General features: G+C 37.6%; 1 long non-coding RNA gene across 1 annotated transcript in view; it reads left to right on the plus strand.

Moving 5' to 3' along the window:
- The window catches only part of LOC135279901 (uncharacterized), a 93,629-nt gene that overhangs the window by 48,613 nt on the left and 22,258 nt on the right, over positions 1 to 22,758 (plus strand). The window contains exons 5-7 of the long non-coding RNA XR_010347050.1: positions 9,085 to 9,157; positions 10,703 to 10,775; positions 18,583 to 18,792. This is a non-coding gene — a long non-coding RNA (uncharacterized LOC135279901). The remainder of the gene's footprint in view (positions 1 to 9,084; positions 9,158 to 10,702; positions 10,776 to 18,582; positions 18,793 to 22,758) is intronic.

The raw sequence follows: 22,758 nt of genomic DNA on the forward strand, positions 1-22,758 counted from the left end.
TACTCTTTACTGTATTGTATAGTTATATAGAGCAAGCAAAAATTAATTTTATTTCCAATAAAAAATGAAATAAATCTCTTGATTTCATTTTCTTTTGAAAATATAGGAGCAAAGATCTCTTCCCTGTTTAAAAATTAATTGAGTTTGCCTTACCATCCTCTTACAGATACTAAATTCTCAAAATTTTATAAAGAATATACCTGGTGCATAAATTACTCTTCTTATTTTTCCATAAAGAGTTCACTAGCTCAAATGGAAGCTTCTTGGGAAAGTGGTTTGCTTTCCAACTCATTTGCAAAATGTTGTGTATATTTGTAGCTCCTTCTAAGCTGCTTATGGTTCATAGGTCAGATGTTCACCCTCCTGTTGGGTCTTTGCCTTGTGGTCCATTTCCAGGGGTGGTACCAAATAGTGCCACACGGGTTTTCCTCGTGTCATTCCATAAACATGGTGACATAAATACATAGCACTGATATTCTTACTGAGCTGGGTCCTTTGTCCTCATGTGAGGCTGCTACTCAGCCAGTGCTTCAGACCTGCCTTTTCCCAGCAACAGTGAGAAGGGACCATCATATCTCTGAATAGTTACCTTTAGATCAGAGGTTACATGGGACCAGATCTAGAAGAAGAACCCCTCTGCAGCCTGAACACACACTGTCAGAATTCCAAATGTGGGTCCCTGTTTGCTGTGTTCCAAAATCTACATTTACCTGGGGATCAGCAACAGAGTTATGGAGTTCACACTAGGCTCAATATAGAATTAAGATGGCCTAGTTGAACACTAGCCTGCTCTAGTGCTAAGTTGCTGCATTGCATTATTCCTCTGAATTTCCTCTACTTCCCAGGCTTCATCTTTAAAAACACTCCAGATCTCAACCTCACAAGTAAGGTATTGTAAGTTATTAAAGGAAAATTCTGGTACTAAAATAATCTCATCATAAATGGCTAGTAAGTGTTTATATGAATTCAATATGCCAGTCTTAGCCATGCATAAAAAAAAAGATAATTGAAATTTTAATGAATGCCACAAAAGGCTACCAAGACGACTACCTAGAGCTTGGCATTGCCTATTGTGCTCACTGTTGTAATTTTCACCTTTCTGTTGTGTAATCATTGACACTTTCCTCAAAACCACGTCAACAATTAATATGGCAATTAGCAAAAAGACAGGAAAGTCCTGCAACCATTGGTTATTCCAAGACCACATGAAGTTTCCAAGCACTAGGTAATAGTTACAAGCATCAACAATGGCCATATTCTTGTATTTCTGTATTTGAATTCACACAGCTCAAGCCATCAAAGCAATTTCAGCTGCAGAACGTTTTGCTCAGTGTAGTGGTTGGCAGCCTATACATTCAGTGCAAACATCCCCAAAGCTGACTCCCCTTCCGTGTGAGTGGATATGTGGGCAGGTGTGAATTTGTGTGTGACCCACTCAATGTGGTTTCTTCAAATACAAAGTAAAATATGGAAAAAATGCTAAGGCTCTTGTCTTCTGAAAAGCTCACCAGACTTCAATAAAGACTTTACTTTTTGGGCTGGGAAGATGTGCTTCTGCAGTGGTTACCTCATGTCCAGGGGACACATTGTACAGATACATTCGTGTATAAATGCATTCACCCTAGAAATGAATGCTTAGCTTAGGAACAGACCTGGTCCCAGAACACAATTTTTGTTTTCCTGAGCAGCAGGTGATAGCACTACACAGCTGGGCAATGGTCTTTTTACACAACAAATGGAGTTTTACCTAGGTTTAGTGACTTGTCTTGGCTATCTCAATAGCTGAAGGAAAAAGCAGTTACCTCCAAAGCATGATTCATCTTGGAAGCTGCTCTTGGAAGCAAATCAAATCTTAGGATGCACAGACTAATGTGAAGTGGAATTGATCCGGGCCAAGGAGAGTAAGATAAAGGAAATCAAATTAGCACCAAATAAATTAAAGAAATTAAACCAATTACGAGCACTATGGTAATAATGAAGCGTTTTAATTATTCATTTCTTTTCACAACATATTTTGCATCTTATATGGATCATGCAAAGACACTGTTGAACCTAGCATCTATCTGTAGATCTAGGCTGGAGTGCTCTGAGACCCTTTGAAAGAGAATTAAAACAGTTAAATACTTCTTTGAATTCTTGGTTTGGACACATATACTATATATTTCTGTATTTAATATTTAATTCAACATACTGAACAACACAAACTGAAGTATCTTCACTGTTCTTGTACCTCAGCTAAGAGTCATCAACTAATGTTAAACCTTAAATCTCATCTTTGTCAACAGTGTTTCAGAGAAGGAGAAAATAATGAAATTTACCAAGAAAATTCATCAAAGCTACCTTTCCATATCACTTCAGCCAAAGAACAGCTGCGCGGTCCAGGAATCTATCTGAAAACTGGAATGGTCATAAACAGAACAAAAGAGAAATTTAAATGAAGGAAGAGATTAATAAAGCCAAAGAAAAATGCTGGAATAGGCAGGAGATTATAGGGGTTTTTAAATTGTACTTTTTACCTTCTTTGCTCAACCAGATCAAACTGATAAAGAAGATTTAACCTTAGAAGTATGAAATTCAAGTATTAACTCTATTTGAAAGTTTGAAATTAATATCTTCTTGAGGTTTACATATCTCTGTTTAATAAAGAACAAAGTTTGAGCATACAGTATCTGTCTGGAAAAGGAGAACCTGAATTGGCCTTTTGGGAAATGACATCATTCAGTTCCCTGATTGTTATGCCAATTCTGTTTCAAAGTACTAAGTCCCTGAGTACTCAGAGACCAGCATAAAACTATTAAATTGAAATAACTCTTACTTCAGAACCTTTTAAGTTCAGCTAGTTTATTATTTCTGGATTTAACATAGAGGTTTTTGCTCATACTAAGTTTATGGAAATATTGTGTTCTTGCTAAATAGAAAGCAATGGTTATTGAAATTTTTATCAACCTTCTACTGTTGCACAAATAGACTTTAATAATTTAATTTCTCTTTTCTAAAGAGACGGCCTGTTTTGGAATGTGAGATGGATTTCATTTTGATTATCTATTTCTACAACAATACAAATCCATGATCAAGCTGGAATCCTACTTGCCAACATATTTAGTTAAAATTATTAAGTTAGTTTAAATGTGACCATTTTATGTAATGGTAATGCAGGCAATTGCAAAGTCAAGTTTGGCTTGTAGGTTCATTTCTATTCATGACTACATGCAGGAAAGAAAAAAAAACAAAACAACAACCACATTGTTCAAAAAGAATTTGTAGCACCAACAAAATGCTTTCACCTTACATATATTCTTTATAAATCAGATTTTAATACAATTTTAATTTTTAATATGTCTTTCAAGATATGCTTGCACCTTTCCTGATGGAATCAAACAAAATTATTTCTTTCTTTATAGCTGAATAATTTTTCTTCATTAATAAATAGACCCCCTACATAAGAATTTTCTTGCTAAATTTGTGTCAGCATTCCAACCTTAAGAACACAGATGTGGTATAAGGAAAAGAGAAAGACATAAGAGTGAAAACTAAAGAGACAAAGTACCAGGAAAATAATTTGGAAACATTTGGCAGGGTAGAAGCACCTTCTTTATTGATTCCTACTGCATCCAGGCACAGAACTGGGAAAATATTCCTTGTTGAAAAACAGAATGATTCCAGAAAGGAAACATCTACATTCATAAACAATTTCTTTGGCTATGAAAAAGTTACAAATTCTTGAATGTGAGCTAACTGATTGTATCAGAAGGAATAAAACGAAGGATGAAAGATGTGAGATCATATATCTGGCATGTAAGAATAGATGAAATAATTAGGATACCCTTAGGAATAGAAATGATCAGAAGAAGTTAAAAGAGGATCTGAAGCAAAATTCAGAGAAAAGGAAATAAATCCAGAGCTGATATGGATCCTCACTTAACTGTTTGGAGGTGACCATTAAGTTTAATTAGTGATCTATGTGAAAGAAAGATGTTATTTTTCAAACAAATTTAAGTAATTCTTACTTAGCACACTAATCACACCCCACCCCCCCCCCAAAAAAAAACCCAAACCCCAAACCCTTCTCCCAAAAAATGCAGTAAGGCAGTAAGTAATGCAGAAGACAAAACGTAAAAAATCAGAGTTCTGTACAATAAATTGGTATCAAATAGTTACACAGGTAAAGAAAAATTATGAAGGTTTGTAATAAAGAGATTTTCATTACTTTTATTTTTAAATAAGGAAGGTAACTTTTAAAGAGGAAAGGTGTACTCCACATGAAGTGTAGAATATTTTTTATTAAATAGTAACAGAGGCAGAGGAGGAGAAATGGTGTGGCCTGTGAATGGTGGGATCATATATGTTGAGCAAACAGAGAGATGCATTCAATTCATTCAGGAGAGAGTGTAGAGCCAAGACCAAATTTTTAAGCCCCAGCTCCACAGGTAACACAGAGACATGGTCTTAGAAAAGTTGCACCCCAGAACTGTGAGGAACATGAAGATAAGGGGCTTCTAAAGAGATGAATGCTTTATCAGAGCAGAGGTCTAGGTGTTAGGAGCAGAGTTTCAGAAATAAAGAACTTTTCTCAGAAGCACATTGGAATAAGCTTTTTCTGGGTAGCTGAAACAAAACAATAAACAAACAAACAAATGGATAAGACAGGAGCCACAAAGATATTACACTAGGGATAAATATGATCTAATTTATTGATGGAGGATTAACTGACAGTAAAATGGAACTATATCTCATTTGTAAGGCTTCTTTTCTTTTTGTTTGCACTGAGTCTTAGCTAGAAACAGTATTTTTTATTCTTAGGATCAGTTTTTAAACAAGGCTATATGAGCTTATAAACTTGTCTTCACCATTGCCTGAAAATTCATCTTTAAGCTGAAGCAAGTCATACAGTTCATCATCCTGTACCATCCATGTCAAAAATTGCTGTGTGCTTACATGGTAACAGAGCTTGTTTTCATATGTGTGCAAACCAGTAGTTTTACCAAATGTTACCATCATACAAGGAAGCTGCTGTATAACATGAATTATACAAAAACCAGTTATCTTTCAGGACATGTTTCAGTCTCCCAGTTGTGAAGTTCTACAATTTGCTGGATCACTTTTCACATAGCAGCTAACACCTTTAGTTGTAAGCCCCCTGCCATGATCCAAGAGAGGTGAGTTTCCTGTTTAAAAGCATCAAGGCATCTCTCCTCCTTTTCCCTGTGAAGCTGGAGCCACAGTTTACTGTGCACTAAGTATTCCCTGCAGTATCCTTCCATATGAAAAGAACAACAGAGTCTGGCTTTGTGGCTCAAGAAGAATAAAACTCCAGCTAATTCAGTAGTTCACATGCATTATTTTGTCCTATGCTTCCAACATGTAATTTACTCAGACAACAGCAAATTCAAATACAACAAGCCCAATCAACACAAGCTATTTACAGCAGCACCACAAGGAAATTCTCCTAAAGTTGGATCTCATGAACTGACATTGTTACTGACATTCCAGTAGAAGCAGCTTTCACTCATGAATTCTCTTAATAAAAAGATAAGGAGATACCAGGCAAAGGACACAATAAATTGTAGATGCTGTATGTATCCTCTATTTTTTTTTTACTTTTTTTCAAAAGAAATACAGAGATATTCAGAAGAATATCTCTATTTCTCTGAAAATAGACATATTTTCAGAGAAATAGAGATATTTTCCTAATTATCCCCTTTTCAGAACACTATTAGAGAATTTAAAGACTGCTCTGTAAAGTAGATTTTTTGGGGGGAAGGAGGCAGAGACGTTTTCCATGCCCTGAGGACTTCGGATGAAATATTGAATGCTTTGTCTCAGGTAAGTAATAACTGAAATTTCTCACCAGCAAAGGCTGTTTAGTAACTCATGTAAAGTACACTCATATTTTCATGACACATTTTAACACAGATAAATTTTTACCCTTTGTAACTGACACCAATGAGAAGATATCCCACATGAGAGAGGGCCAAGCCTGAGTGTGTGCAGGAGCAGAGCTGCTCTGCTGTCATTCCCATTTCTTAACCTCTTGCTTAGCTCAAATAGACTCTTACTGGAAATAGGCATGGGGGCTTGCCTGTCCTGCCACTGTCTTCACCATGTGCAATTGTATGAACAACTCTAACTGTGAGTTAACCAAGAGTAGGCACTGTAAAAATTTAAAGGTGAGCAGGTAGTTCTCATGTAAAGCAAATTAATGAAGCACATTAGTAAAAATAATTAAGAAAACTAGTAAAACAGTGATAAATTAAGCATTTTAATAATAGTTTGGGCAGAGAATCTTCTGAAATTCAACAAAAGCAAATGTAGGGTCCTACACCTGGGGAGGAACAACCGCATGCACCAGCACAGGCTGGGGACCAACCTGGTGGAAAGAGAAGGATCTGGGGGTCCTGGTGGACAACATCTGTTGTCCGTGAGCCAGCAGCGTGTCCTTGTGGCCAAGACAGTCAATGGTATCCTGAGGTGCATTGGGAAGAGCATTGCCAGTGGGTTGATGATTATCTTGTCCCTGTCCTCAGCCCCATCTGTGCGTAGCTCTGGCTCCGCAGTAGAGCTCTCCAGCAGAGACCTGGAGCTCCTGGAGCAGGACTGGCAGAGAGCTACAAAGCTGATCAAGGGACTGGAGCATCTCTTACGATGAAAGGCTGAGGGGGCTGGGCCTGTTCAGCCTCAAGAGACAACTGAGAAGGGACAACTGTGAATACACATTAATGTGTAAAAATATCTCAAGGGAGAGTGCCAAGAAGATGATCCATGCTCTCTTCAGAAATGCCAAGCAATAGGACAAGAGGGAAGGGGCAGAAACCAATGTATGGAAAGTTCCACCTAAACATGAGGAAAAATTTCTTTACTGTGTGGCTGACTGCAGTGGAACAGATTGCCCAGAGAGGTTGTGGAGTCTCCCTCTCTACAGATATTTAAGAACCATCTGGATGCAGTCCTGTGCCATGTGCTCTGGGATGACCCTGCCTGAGCAGGGAGGTTGGACCAGATGACCCGCTGTGGTCCCTTCCAAACTGACCCATTCTCTGATTCTGTAAATACAGTACCACAATAATATCAGAATATGATGAAAATACAAAGGAGTAATCTTTTTGACATTGAACAGGACATTTTTGACACCTGCTATTTTAATAGTAGCAATTAAGAGTTACTGCAAATTAAATATTTCTGAGGAACCCACTTCTAAATCAAATCTCTCTACTGTGTGGAAGCCAAAGTACTATTATTTTTCTTTATGAAATTGAATAAGCAACAAGATATGGAATCCACAGAAGAAAATGGGTAATTACTTAAAAAAAAAAGCCCTACTTAATAAATTCATTTTATCTGAATAGAAGTATTTGAATTAATGGTTTGGGATACACACTGAAAGATGAGTCCTTGCAGGCTTCATTTTCTATGTTAAAGAAACAAAAAAACCCAAAGGGTTAATGCTAACAAGTCTTATTCCAGAAGCTGTAACATTAGTTTATGTTTGTTGTGTAGCACTTTTAAGTCTTACAGAGTTTTGATAAATGACAATTGTGCCTAAAGGAGGAAAGTCTAATAAAGTGAAAAATACTTGAGTGAAGGAGGAGGTAAGTGGTAATGAGTACAGCAAAAGTCAGAGCACAAGAATAATTATTATTACTGTAGTCCAGAATTAGAAATGTTTAATAGCATGAATTGGAAACCAGTTCTGTTATCTGACTAACATCTTGTGTGATTCCACTAAAACCAATCCTGCTAAGAACAACATTAAAAAAAAGATAAAAAAGATAAAAGGTGTAACCAAAAGAGGAAAAATATTTTAAAGTATTAAGAAACTGATTCTGTGTAGTACAAATTAGCTGGCACTCTCATTCATTAATTCAGAATGTGTTGGAAAACACAGAGTTCAAAAGAAAAAAAAAATGGAAATATGTAAGTGATTTCAGTGCAATTGCTAATTGGCCAGAAAGGCAAAAACTACTTGAGAAAAACTCAACTGCTGGACCCAAAGGGCAGCAGCCCTACCTGTTTACAAAGCACTTTGAAGGTCTTCTATTGCCTGTCATGATTTTGAATTAGATCTGTGTCCAGACAAGTTTTAAGCTGCATTTTTTTAAATCTGGAATTGAGAATTTGAAGCATTTGGCTTCCACAATTCCATCAAGTTCTGAATTGCTCTTTGCTAAAAAAAAAAAAAAAAAAAAAAAAAAAGTTGAGCAAAAGATTTTCATCTGAGCTTTCCTAAGGTTTAAGATCCTTTCTCCTGTTTTTTGAAACTGGATTTAAACATAGTATTAATCTCTTACACTGGGTCAAATAGGATTTTCTATGGCAGTAATTTGTATTAAGTATGCATGAGGATCTCTGTGAAAAAACATTGCACTCATAAGTAAGGCCAGGAACAACAATTTTCAAAACCAGCAACCAGAACTAGAGATCCACCATAAGGCATCAGCGCTGCAAATTATGTTTTCAGTAGCAGGCAGACCCACAGAAACAGATGAGGTATTCCTAGCCAGACACTGAGAGCTGGATGCATGGACACGTCTGCAGACCTGCTGTTCTGTGTAACTTTTTAATCTGAGTCTCTTTGCTAAGTTATCAAAGGAGTGAGCATTCAGCAGAACCTTTTGAGCCTGATAAGAACACAATGCACTTTTGTGCATACAGTTACTTGTTTAGAGATTTGTAGCAGGATTCAAAGTGTATGCCCTTGGCTAAAAAGTCTGTCTCTTGCTCTGCATATGCTCACTGTCTGGTTCATCTCTGCCCAGTTTCTGCTGCTGCCTTTAGGTGCTAAAATATTCTTATAGTTATTTCTTGCTTTCCATCTCTGTTTTCTGCTCCTGCCCTTTTCTCTTGCCATGTAGCTCCCCATGTCTCCTTTGTTTAGAAAATCAAGTAGTCACTTAAGTTCGCAAGTGCTTCACGCTTCAGTGAGTTTTTAAAAGAAAAAATAATTCCTGAAGGGAATTTTCTTACTAAGGCTTTTGTTTTCAACCTTCTTGGTACCTAATGGTGTGATTAAGAATTCCTAATTTTGTTTCTCAGTGCAGTTAGTTTATAGTCTTTTCTCTGGTGATTTTATTTTCTGTCTTTTTGCAGTCCAGTTTTGCTCTACAGTATTTGCGTGTATTGCGGGATACCCAGACTTCAGATTCCTGGGACACTCTGCCTGGTATGATGCCATACTCTCAGCATCTGTCACTGTCTTGTACAGTTGTGATTTTAGCTTTGATTTGTAACATTTTTATCTGGGGATGCATCTCTACAGCTTGGTTGAACTCATCATTGTGCCTGAGCATTGAATTCAGGGCTAAAAAATATTGGTTTTCAGCAATTTACAAACCTTTATTGTGTCAGGATGCCTCAGTTTCTTACCAATTAGAAGATAACTCTTACCTTTTGTTGTTTCTGAAAAACTCACAATTTTGCTCTTACCATCAACAAATTATGTTTGTCATCTATTAGTCTTGGCACTTAAAAAGTTCTCCATCTTCCTGTCCTGGACTGCAGTACTTCTCATTATTTGCTCATTTTCTCAAATCAATATAATCTTCAAATATTGCAGGGAGAAAACATGGAAAGTGCTCGCTAGCTTTTGTTTGTGTTTTCAAACAGAAACAGGAAGAGTTGTCAGTATAGCTGTGCAAAGATCTAATGAAAGAGTAATCAAAGTACAGATAATGGCCTCCTTCTGGCCACATATGCACCCATGCTGCACAAAATATGTGTTTCAGGGCACAGTGGGGAGCAGTCTCAATATCTGACTCAATGCCCAGGAGCAATAAGTACATTCTGCATGATTCAGAAGCATATTTTACCAGCCTGTAGAGTTCCTATGATAATACAGGTCCAGATAACATCAAAGTGATTTATGGGTTTCATGTAACAAACCCACGACATTCCCATGGGACAGTGCACACAAAGCCTGATTCTCATTTGATGCCACTCAGTAGGGCTCCCATGAAATCAAGTGTATTTTGGGGAATACAAAACACTAGCATTCTCAGCTCTGCTAACAGACCTGGCTTTCATTACCAAATATCAAATTCTGCAGGGTGTGTATGATTTTTTGCAAGCTTGTATGGTCTGTCTGAATGAGAGGTGTTGCATGACCAGGAAAGCAAACTACACAATTGTGAACCTCTAAATATAGAACACCCTCAGTGCTGAACTCCTTCATTTCCATATAGCACTGAGATAACTATGTTAGCCTGGTGTATAATAACACCTGCAGAAAGTATGTAACAGTCAGTCAAAGCCATTTTGTGCAATATGTTCTCAATTCCAGGCAGTAGTGCATAATTAAATACAAATATAATTTCCCAGTCAGCAGCATATATTGTAGACTCCTTAGGCACCATTGATTCTTTAAGAATGCACTATGAAGGTTATTTGACCCACTCAAAAGAATACAGCACATACATTATTACACAATATAATTACACTCTCAGGAATAATATCTTGGCAATATTAGAAGAACTACTGAAAAGCAAGATAAACCACAGAAAACTACAAAATGGTAAAAAATACTTTGAAGACCTTCTTACCACATTCAAGTTAACATGCTCAATTAATGCTTCAAATGGATTCCCAAGAAGAATATGAAAATAATTTTTTTCCTCTGTGTGTGTGAAAATAAATGAGGAGATGTTTACTTTTATATTTCTGTAACTTACCCATGATTTTCTGATTATGTTCCATTCTGTTTATCTGTTAGGTCATGGATAAACCATTACAAGAGCAAAGAACTGGAGTTGGTCAAGGTATACAGCTACAGAGAGGTGACTCCTGTATGTAATTTTATCTCATAGCCTATAAATTTAGCCTTTGTGGATCAAAACCAGAGTACACAGACATAAACATCTTCCACTGTTTTCAAAAGTCTTTGACCCAAACCTTGAATCAGACACTGCATTTGTTTTGATACAGAGTGACTGACATTTTACAGAGAATTTCAAATTTGGAAATCTGATTTCTTTTAACTAGGATAAATACAGTAGATACCAAATTCTGTCAAAGAAAAATGAAAATAATAATGACAATTTCAGGCTGTTTCAAAGTCTTGTATCAGTTTTTGAAAACTTCCTATCATAATACATTTCATATAGTAGAGAATGAGAACCTTCAAACTGCAAGTTATTTCAAAAGGAAAACATGCATTTAGCTTAAATATAGGTTCTTTTTCTTTAGAATTTTGTTCCAATGGTCAGCTCTGAAGAATGGTAATGATTGTTGGCAGTGTGTGATTTTAGAAGAGATGATTCTCTCATAGGATTCAAACCCTGCAATGCTGTGATTCAAGAAAGTAAATTTCATTGCTTTTTTTCCTATTGTCATCTAATTTATGTATCTTAAAGGGAATTTTAAAAAGTATCTGTGTTATTACAAACAAATATATTATTTTAAAATCATAACTTCTTCAATATTAAAAAGTAAAACTTTTTTCCTTCACCAGGACTAGGTGAGTTTCTGGAGCAGTGCCTAGAAGAAGCACAGCTGAGAAAAGCTTTTCCCATCCGTTTCTATCTTGCCTTAAGGTCAACAGCCATCTGGTCTGACACTGCTTCCCTCTCTTTCACATTTGAGGCTGAGCCATTTGGCCACTTGTGCTCCTGAATAAAGCTGAGAGTTGAATTATAGAAAATTAGGGTGATATTCCTAATAACCATTTTAGTATTCTAATTACTAAACCAATATGCTTCTGACAAGTTTAATGTCATAAAGTTACCCATAAGTTCATGAAAGGATCATGACAAATGAAGAATTGCTTCACTTTCAGAATGAGACGGCTCTACAAAATGCTAAGCCCAGTTTTTGAATACAAGCAGCACATATACCTTAATAAGATCTGCTGATACAGGCACATTCTTGAAGCCAGTGTGTCTTCTCTTCTTCCATTTTTGGTGTATAGATGAATACATGTATATATAATATATATTTTGACTGTTTCCTTCCATGAACATGCAAAATGTGTGCTACATATTCTACACCACATGGAGAAAACTTGTACTTATGCTAATCGTTCTACTTTATTGGCAGAATAAATTTTGAGACCTTTGAAGCATTCTTTTAGGAAGAAAAGACATGTAACATTCACAATATCACGATGATGAAGCAAAGTATACATTGTATACCCTATGATGTGTACAAATGTATTTTTTCTGAAGATGGTTTCCAATTTATGAAATGCAGCCCTGTGCAGTGATGTGCAGTGCTCTCCTTAGGAAAGAAATACTTGCTATGGACAACATCGTACATCCCTGTGCAGAGCTGTCTTCAAGGGCTGTTTTGTCCATCTCATGTCTGTTCTCTGACTTCTCTATGTGGCTTTCATCATGGTATTTTCCCTTCCCAGAAAATTGCTTCTGAGGGATGAAAGTGAAAATGTTTCTTAGGTCTGTTTTGGCCCCAAATATGGGGGAGGGAGGTTTTACCCACTTAGGTTTCTTTATTTCTTGCTGATAATTTTTGCTGACTTTCTTCTTTGTCTTCCCCTTACCTTGCTACTTTCTCAGTTATGTGTGGTTGGTGGCTAAGAGAGGAGACAGGATGCAGAATGAGTAACAACCTCAGATTTATGAAAGCAGTGCTGCCCAGGTCCTCTGACCAACTTCTGCATGCCTTCAAACAACCAGCCTACCCTTTGCTTCATGCAGTGGAAAGAATAAAGTGTCTTGCTGCACAACATGGGCTGAAGGAGCCTGTTGGAGTTTGTAAGCAGTACAGTGGAAGCAGGTGATGGAGCCTCATGAGTCACCTGGATGTGTTAGAAGTCCAGATGAATCCAGCCAGCTGGATCAATGCACAGATGCAGCTAAACTGCTTCACATCCCCCACGTAACCTGAACAGCTCAAACCACTCTCCTCTGGGGGCAGCTGTGTCTCAGGTTAGCCAACTGATAAATCAGGTCCTTCTTCAGGTGAAGAAAATTTGTGAAATACTTAGACATTATGATAACAGAGCTGCTGAAAATACTTGAAATACTTTTGTGAAATGTGATTAATTTCATTTGGACAGAGAGACAGAAGTGAGCTAGAGACAAGCACTGAATTTTCACACACCTTGAGGATGCTTGTATATGAAAAGTTGAAGTCAAGTCCACAGCTGTTTTAAATTCTTTGGTTTTTGAGGGTTCTTGATATAGATTAATCATTGTTAAATGATGAGCAGAACTATGAGATTGAATATTAGGCTACATTTACTTTTGCATATATAAACATACACTAAATGTATCAATTCAGATGTATGTTCTTTTGACTTTGGTAGCCCTTGAGGACATAACAGTTATGCTAGGACAGTTATGCTGTCCTAGATCAAGTGAAAAAGTATGGAAAACAAACTGGTTTATTTCTTTAGTGAACAGAAAATCAACCAGGATTTTTCTAATTGTTGGATATCATGAAGTCAAGAGAAATCAAATTAATTTCACAAAAACTGCTGTTTCTATGATTCAGCATTCAGTGGATGAAAATGTAATAGCCACTGTTGAAGGGCATGCAAATTTAGATCCCCAACTAAACTTGCTAAGTGGACAGCTCTTTTTTTTAGGTGCTTAAAAAGCCAAACAATTTTTTTAAAAACCTGTCAGTTGTAAATGGTAAATCCTCAAGTAAAAGAAGTTTTACTGGATCTGACAGCTTCTGAGATTTATAGGCAGTAAATGAAAATCACCCCTTTTCAGAATCATTACTATTTTTATAGCAATTTTCATGAAGCTAGATGAAAGAAAATTGAAAATCTGCAGCATATTCTCTAGTTTTGTGAGATACCCAAAATGTTGCATTTTGTATTTTCTTGACTTTTTTTCCATTATGTCAGTAGGGACAATTTCTCTCACATGCTTAATCTCAATCTTCTAAACAGAAGGCAGATAATTTATCTAAAAGGCTAAAAAGTCTTTGATTAATAACCAGGGGAATTGCAGGTATTAAAATCACCCCCAAGTGACCCCATATTGTTCCACGAATCCATTAGAAACTTATTCTGAATTACAAAGAAAAATTAATTAAAAAGTATAAGGAATACAGAGCTCAAATAAAGTATGCTCCCCTGAGTTCACATGAAGATCTATATGCATGCAAAATGTCATAAAATCAGATTTAATTTACAGTATAATTTTATTCTTCAACAACAAGAGCAATACACGAACACCAATTTTTATATTTTTTATTACTATTGAGTTCTTCATAACAAGCCTACCCATTACAATGACTCTTGCATTAATGTCAGAGAAAGAGGGATTAGAGAGAACAGACAAATATATTTTGGGAAGTTGGAATTGTTGCAATGGGTGAATCCCATCTGGTTTGGCTGAACAGAAAAATAATCTGTAATGTTCTTGTCTTGACTTCAGTGGATGAGCAAAACTTTAAATGAGTTGTAAGGAGCTTTACAAATAATTTTTGTAAGTTTTACTTATGTATATTTTGTCCTAATTTTATAAATATTTTGCTTATACTTGTTTTTCCCAGCCTGTTCACTTTTCTAAGTAGGTCATGACAATTTTCAAATGTTTTTTAGATGTTTGGAAAAACAAGCCAGGTGCCAAAAATGGGCTTGTGTTCCCCATCTCTCCTGTGCCTCACGCTTCAACATGACAGAGGTGTGGTTCTCAGCCCTGTTCATTTTCAGGAGTGTGCAATCAAAATGCTTGCCATGCTTCCTATGGGCCTTACAGGGTTTGCTTTGGGTCTTACAAAAAATTGCAGACTAAGTGTGATGTCTAATTTGTAAGCCTCTTTGAAAATCCTGGACAGACACCCATGAGTTAAATCACTTCATTTTGTAAGTGGCTGTGATGGTCTCACTAGGGAAAGAGCTTGTTTAAATCCACCCTGCTGGGGCATTTCTGAGTGTGAGTCTTTCAGTGCTGTCCTGCACAGAAGGTGGCATCTTGATTCTTGGTCATTAATGCCTGAATATGGTAAAAGCTACCCAAATCCTAAAGAGCCCTAGTGAATAATTAGCTTGAACGCTAAGAGCAAAAAATGTGTCTGTTATTTGCAGACACATCAGAAGTGCAAATACATACCAGATGAAAGAATACTGCTGCAATATTTCTGGTGTAGTGTGAAAAGTATTGGTGCAATCACAGAAGAGTTGGGGTTGGAAAGAACCTCTGAAAATTCTTTAATGGAACCCCTCACCACATGCGAGGGCAGCTACAGAGGGTTGCTCAGGTCTAAGTCCATTTAGGTTTTGAATATCTCAAAGTATGAAGACTGCACATCCACTCTGGGTAATCTATGCCAGTGTTTGACTATCCCCACAGTAAAATAGTTTTTTCATATACTTCAGAGGGATTTCCTTGTGTTTCAATTTGTGCTCATTGCCTTTTGTCTTGTCACTGAGCACTCATGAGAAGAATCTTTCTGTCTTCTTTATGCCCTCCCATCAGATATTTATGTATGCTGACAAGACTCCCTGTCTCTTCTCCAGGCTGGCCAGTCACAGTTCTCTTATTCTCTCATTGTATGTAAGATGCAGCAGCCCCTTAATAAGTTTTGTGCATGTCACTGGATTCCTCTCCAGTATTTCCAGTATCACATGTGCACAGCAGACTGCAGTGACTGAAGAGGGAGAACCACATGCCTCCACCAGCTGACATTCCTCTGCCTAATGCAGTCCAGGACACCTCTCACCTTCTTAGTGGCAAGGGCACAGTGCTGTTCATGTCCTGCCTGGTGCCCAACAGGACCCCCAGGGCCTTCTCTGCCAAGCTGCTTTCCAGAGGGGTGGGTTCCCAGCCTGTGCTGGTGCTGGGGTTGTTCCTTCCCAGGCCAGGGCTTTGCACTTCCCCTCACTGAACAGCATGAGACTCTCATCATCTCACTTCTCCAGCTGTTGAGGTCCCTCTGGATGGCAGCATGACATCTGGGGTATCAGTCACTCCTCCTAGTTTTCTATTGTCTGAAAACTTGCTGAAGGTTCACTCTGTGTCAGTGACAAGGTCATTAATGAGGACCTTGCAGCACTGGCCCATTATCCACATCTGAGTACATGACCAGTGCTGAGGATCACAGCTTTCTGAGACCCAATAAGCAGATATTTATGTGTTGCACTACAGCTGAAGACCAAGCAAGTGTGCACAAGTTAACTGAATGAATTACTGGATGAATTCAACAATTTCTTGCTTGCAAAACTTAAGGATTATAAACATATATATAGTAACAGCCTGTGTTATTTTTTGTCAATGCTGTCATTTATGTTATGAAAAAAAAAGTGGTACTTTGGAAGCATGCTAATTGAGAAAACAAGCATTCAAAATTTGTCAAAACAGGTGCTATTTATATAATCAAGGATTGTGAATTCATTCTCTTTTTTTCTTATTTTTACCAGACCGCTCTGAACCCAGAGCAAATTTATTTTCATTCCTTCTGGTGCATGTTATAATTCCTATGTGGATCTGTTGGAACCATGGTTAGAGTTATATGGCATGATGCTTTCATCTTTATACTGAAAATTAATTTGAAGATGCAGCCCCACTTAAGCTAGACTAAATTGCTTGCAGAGTAAGATGTTAATCAGCAGAAGCCAGAGTGCCAGGATCTGGGTCATTCTTAATAATTTAGGATTAGACTGTGTGGCCCATGTGAGTCAACAGCACATTGTACCATCCAAGAAAAAAAGGAGGTTTGTGTGCCTTAATGAACTTGCTCCTTGCTGCTGAGGTCAGCAATCCTTTCTGGTCATGTTTTTCCAGACACATACTGCTGGCTGGCTCTAGCACACCAAAAAATGGAGGAAAGACTGCAAATTTTACCCAGACCCCAATCATTTGCCCTCCACTTCCTCCCATCCCTGACCCCAGAACAAAAAGTAGTATTTTTATTTTTATTTGGAGTTATATGCTGAATGCCCCCGGGATATAACACTCTGAGAGGTAGCAAGGCTTCCAACACTCAGGTGTGAGAAGTATCAGAAATGTGGCACGTCCTGGACTCAGCCTCACTGCAAATAAATGGCTGAAAAATCTAGCTGTACCTCAATTATTGAGCTGGTGACATGCTAGAATGTCAATTATCCTGAAATCCATCAGAATATACAGTCCACATTTCTGACATCCAGGAAGGCATAGGAAGTAACACTTGCATTCTGCTCACCATTACTTGCAGAGGTTACAATCACAAGGTTTTGTTAGGAGTCCTCATTTGTTCCAATGAAGGAAATTTCTTTAATTTCCTCAGTGTCAACCCATGGCAGTGTTTGATTCTAGTAACAATCCAGAATGGACCTTGGATGACACTATTTCCCAGAATCTGGATGTGTGACACTATCCTCAACAACATCTTGTGATCTGTGCTCTACTCCAAATTGACTGACTCATTTTATATTATTTAGAATAGGGCAGTCAGGAGCAGGGAATGAATGTGAACAACATACAAATCAGCCATACTTCCTCTTTTATCACCTTGGCATCAAGGGGCAACGTAATGGGTGCAGCTGGTAGGACTGAGAAGCTCTGTGTGGGGAGAAGGAGGCAAACAAAATTAAAACTCTATGCATGACCTCCCCTATATTCTCTCTTTTTTTTTCTTTATGTGAGAAATACTTGTCTGAAGAAGACAAATCAAACTCAGCTTTCAGACAGATAATCAGGTGCATCAGACATTTGACCATCTCAGACACCTATGAATTGGGAAATGGTTCAGAGAGAGGCAGCTCCTCCTCTTAAAAACTGCAGGCTCCAGAAAGTTGTGAAACAACACAAATGAGGACAAGGACAAGGAAAGTTAAAAGGGAAAGGGAAAGTAGGAAGTTCCACATTCTGATGACTGAACATCAAACTGACAAAAACCAAATGTTTACTCAAGACCGAAGAGATAGCATCTGCCTGGAGCATTTTGCTCGGGTTTTCTAAGAGCTAAAAATAATGCTGTGTGTTTTTTAACACCAAGTTAACTACAAAGCACAAAACCATAACTGTTTCAACTGCTTTGCACGTGCTCCCTCCTCACTTTCACAGGCACAGCATCCCTCTTCAGATTGATTTTTAGCTGCTTGCAGACTTAGCTCTTGAGTAGACTCTGTTTCTCGTCCTCCTCCTAGTCATGTTTGTCAGGAAACTTTGTTGTTTTGTGTTTCTGCAGCACCACTGCCCATTACCTGGCCCCTGAACAGCCTGCAAGGACAGGCAGCATTCTGAGCCATCTGGGAAAGTAAATTCCAATAGAATAAAGCCCAGGACTTCAATGCACAGAATAAAAAGCTTTTCCTAACTCAAAATACAGCCCTAGTTTCTGTATGAAGTCCGTTCCTCTGCAGTCAATTCTTATTATATAACAAACAGTCAGTTGAGTATTTCTCCTGTATATCAAACTCAGCTTTTAGAGAACCCTGTTCAGATGACTCTGAACAATAGTTATTTACTGGATGTGCCTTGGCAGCCTCCCTCTAAATCAGCAGAATGAAACGGTTGCTCTTTTTTCTCAGTATGGGCACCACTGTGCTTCAGTACCACATAGTCATTTTCCCTACTTATTTTATATTGCTTTTGAATGAGTCTGTGAATCCAGAACCTTCTACCCTTATTTCTTTCTGCAGCATCAGCATTTTAATCTATTGCACTGACAGTAATATGTTGGCTTTCATTCCAGGATTCTGATTGTGAAAACCCCAGATGTATGAATGAGGGCAGTCACCTTGAGAAGTATCCCTGAAGTCTGGCAAGGAGAGGCTGCACAATCTGTGCTGTACCACAGCGACTGAAGATTTTGGCTGCCATCCTCTGCAGGGAAACGAAGGCACAGAGATGCTAAAGGACACATCCCAGATTTATAATTTCCTACATGCTGGAAGTAGGACAGGTAAGGACTCCTTCTAAAATGGGCTCACTTTTAGCACTGATCTGTTTGAATCCTCCATAGTTTAAACCTCAACATCTCAAAAATCCTTTATGTAGGACCCTGCCTTAGGAGACAAAGACATTATATCTGAAAGCAACTAAATCCAGGCTGGTGCCTGGCAACCCTTTTGAAGCAGTAAAAGCCTTCAGTTCAGTATCAGCTAGAAACAACTTGCAAACTTTAACTGCAAGGTAACTGTGATATTCAATACTCAAGTATTGACTAGGATGGATTCGTCCTACAGTGGGAGCCGCACACTTTGAAACTCCTCTTTCTTAGAAAATACCCTAGCCCTGTCAAAAGCTCCAAAAGACAGGTATCATGGTATCATTGTGCCCCAGGAAATTGTTTTTTAAGAAGATCCTTTCTGTCTGCTTTGGTGTCTGGCCTCAGAGAATTGAAAGGTCGGTGTCCCAACAGGAAGCAAATGATTTGACTTTGAATGGGAGGCAGGACTTTAACATGTAATCCTGTGTCTGCTGTTGTCTTTTACTGATGGTAAGTGTCTGGTTAAATGTGGGGTAGAGATGAAGATGAAGATGTAGGTGTATGAAGGTGACTCTGCTAAGGCAGTCCACAGGGAGACTGTTCCGGGTTTTGGTTTATTATGGTACCTTGTTAGGGCCAAGGTGCTTCAAGTGGAATGCATCTAAAGAATCTCTCTAGGTTTTCCTAAATTGGAAACTGTAGGAAAAAACTTAGGAAAAACAAGATATACAGTTATAAACAAAGCAGCTGGACAGACTCATTTAATTTTTCAAAAATAAACATACAACTGTAGCCTGATCTGCTATGGAAATGGGAAAGACTTTTCTTTCTGTTTTTGTTTTTTCTTATGCTTCACTGATTTCAATAATACAGTGAAAAGAGAAAATGACTTTACATTTGTCTGCTATGTGGTGCTGGCTCTCTGTGACTTACACAAATACAGGCAGCATTAAAAATGATCATGAGTAGGGCAAAATTTAGTGTTGCCTTGAGCTTTTGCATGATGCAGGTTTTACAACTGTTTGATTCACTCAGACAATTACCAAATGTTTTGGTAAACTGTGTATCATGTTTGTACATAAAAAAATGACCAGGCATAAAAGAAGGAGGGGAATGAATTACATATAAAACAGACTGAGTTGCTGCTGTGGAATTTTCCAATGCAGCATGAAAATCCTATTAGGATATTTATAGGAGCTGAAATAATACAACTTGGGGAGTTTTCCACTGGGCAAAACAGTCTTTAGCCTTGATTCCTCTTTTTCATGTACTTAACTTTGAGCAATCCCATTTCTGTTCTTCAAAGGAGGTGTTTTAACTTGAAGTGTGTGAGCAGGAAGACTTACATAACAAGGATATAGTCTTTTAGGCTCTAGAGGTTTTCGGTGGTGGTTTGTTTGTTTGGTTTTTTTTTTCTAGATTCTTTTTTGCCATTGTTATTTTGTTTTGTTTTTCTAATGTTCTTAGTGCTTTGCTGACCTAGAAACTAATTCAGGGGACTAACAAAACTGAATAGCCTTGTTCAATGAAACAGGCTTGCATAAACTCATTTCACGCAAGGCATCAAAGATGTACAGTACATGTGGATCCCCTAGATCTTTGTTTAAATATACCCTATGCAAATCACAGACTTTGACTTCCTAAATTTGAACTCATGCTAGATGACTGGATGAAGAAAATTGCTTTGTTTTGTCTTAATCCAAAGACAATTTTTGAAGCTGTCAGCATTTAATGACAAACAAGTTTTACTCAGGCAAAAGGTTCTGAAAAGTTAAAAACAACCAACAAAGTAAACAACTGGATTTTTTATTACTTTTTTTTCCCATGGAGAACATTTTATGGAATAGATGATGACAAAATTTGACTTTAAGAGAAAGAAATATTTGACCATAAGTTTTAGTCAGTTGTTGAATAATTTTTCCTACCGAGTGTTTTTTTTTACTTACTTGTGAATTCTGATGATTTTATATTTACTTCTACAGCTTTTGAGAAGCAGTTATACAATCTTATAGACAATTCAAGATTTTGTATTTTTCTCCCATACAATTAAATGTTTTCAGAACTGCAGAATTCCCAAGCATCAGAGGTCAGACTGTACATCAAAAATGCCAACCAAGAAGCATAGTGGAAAAAGCTCATTTTTACAAGGCTTTTTTTTTTAATTTTTATTTTTTTTCTTTTTTAAAAGATGAAGGGTGTGCACTGCTCAGCATCACTTTTCTTGGAAAAGAAAATGAAATTCAGGAAGGTGAATCAGGAAAACAGCATTCTCCTGCCATAGGTCTGTATGTCCTGGCATACAGTCCTGTATATAGCTGGGACTGAGTGTGATATGTAACAGTGACACAATAGTGAAAAAGCCAAAACTTTCTCATGAGATTTTAACAGACACTGGATATGGCCTCTGTACTGAAGTCCGAGCTAATGTGGACTCCTCTGAGTGAAACACTGTTTAATTAGTCAGGTGATATATTAGGATAGATGTTCTCAAGGTACAGATGGACAGGAGCGTGCATCCCTCATCAGTCTCACTGCACATTAGAATCCTGTGCCTATCCATCCTTGCTGCTCCCACCCATGCCTTTGAACTTCCACCATTAATACTTGTCCTCAGTTCCAGCTGAGCTTCCTCGAAACTTATTGCCTAGAGCAAATGTTGCACCTTGAGATACAAACCCAAAATCAGCTTTTGCTCTCTTAAATCATCTATGCATTGATGTATTTCTAAAATCAGACTCCGGAGAGTGAATTCTGCAAATTACACTGTGATATTTTTGAAGGCTGTTGAAGGATTTTACAAATATATTTGGGGATTTATTCCTTACGAACTGTGCCATCTCAAATTAGATAGATACTGTATTAAGGCATCAAAGCAACAGCTTTAATCTGTTTTCCCCATTTCTATAGTTTAAGACCTGAGCTTTTTCGGAAAGAACTGCTGTTAATAACAGCCTAACTTTCACTACATATTTTCTCTTGTTTTTCCTCCTGTATTTATCCCCCATAACCTATTTAACCTATTAGAAAAGAGTGACAGTTTGGCAGGTGTCTAAGAGAGAAGAAGAAAAAATTCATTTGTTTTGTACAGCCAGTCTACATATCTGAAAATCTGCATTGTAGAAATGATACCTGGTAATATGGCAGAAAAAAATAACTGATGTTTCCCTGCACAATGGATCAGATGGAAGTTTAAAAATACTTTTATAAGTGCATTTGAACGATTAAATATGTGTCCATGTGTTAATTTATAGGTCTTTTTTCCAAGGTTTGTGACAGATGGTACTGAAATTCATATTTTTGTAGCTGTCTGTAAAAATGATCTTTATCCTGATATGATTTTCACCAGCCCACAAAGCTGGCAAGTAGGGAACTTTGCCCCTCAGTTCTCATTTGCAAGGGTGGCAAAGGCAAAATTCCTTGCTTTATAACTTCCCCCAGTACACAGTGGGTCACATTTTGAAACATTTACTGCAAAGCTCCTGGAGCACCTTTTATTCTGCCAGTTTATTTGGGGAAGGTTCTACGGGAAGCATGCAAAGACTTGGCAATGCAGAATATCTTAGGGGCTGTGCTTCATGCATAAGGTTTGAAACAGGTGAGCGAGGATTACATATGAGGATATGTGAAATGAAAATAAGTTTATGGAAGAACAAAGGGACTTCACCCTTATTTGTACATTCTTCAAAGCTTATGCTGACGTATTTCAAACCCCAGCATCACTCATATTTGAAATACATCATTTGTATTTCAAAAAAATAAATGTTGAGACCATGTGATTAGAGAAGCAGATCCTGTTTTCTTGTCTGCAATTTTTCTTGTGTTTGGCTTGACTCTAATGAGGGTGAACTTTTGCTCATTTTCTTTTGAGTCTGTTTTGATGGTGTTGTATAGTACCCCAAGCACCTCAGCCATGCCAATAGTGCTTTATAAATAAGTTAT

Source organism: Passer domesticus, chromosome 1 (genome assembly GCF_036417665.1).
Source record: "Passer domesticus isolate bPasDom1 chromosome 1, bPasDom1.hap1, whole genome shotgun sequence".
Taxonomy (NCBI): Eukaryota; Metazoa; Chordata; class Aves; order Passeriformes; family Passeridae; genus Passer; species Passer domesticus.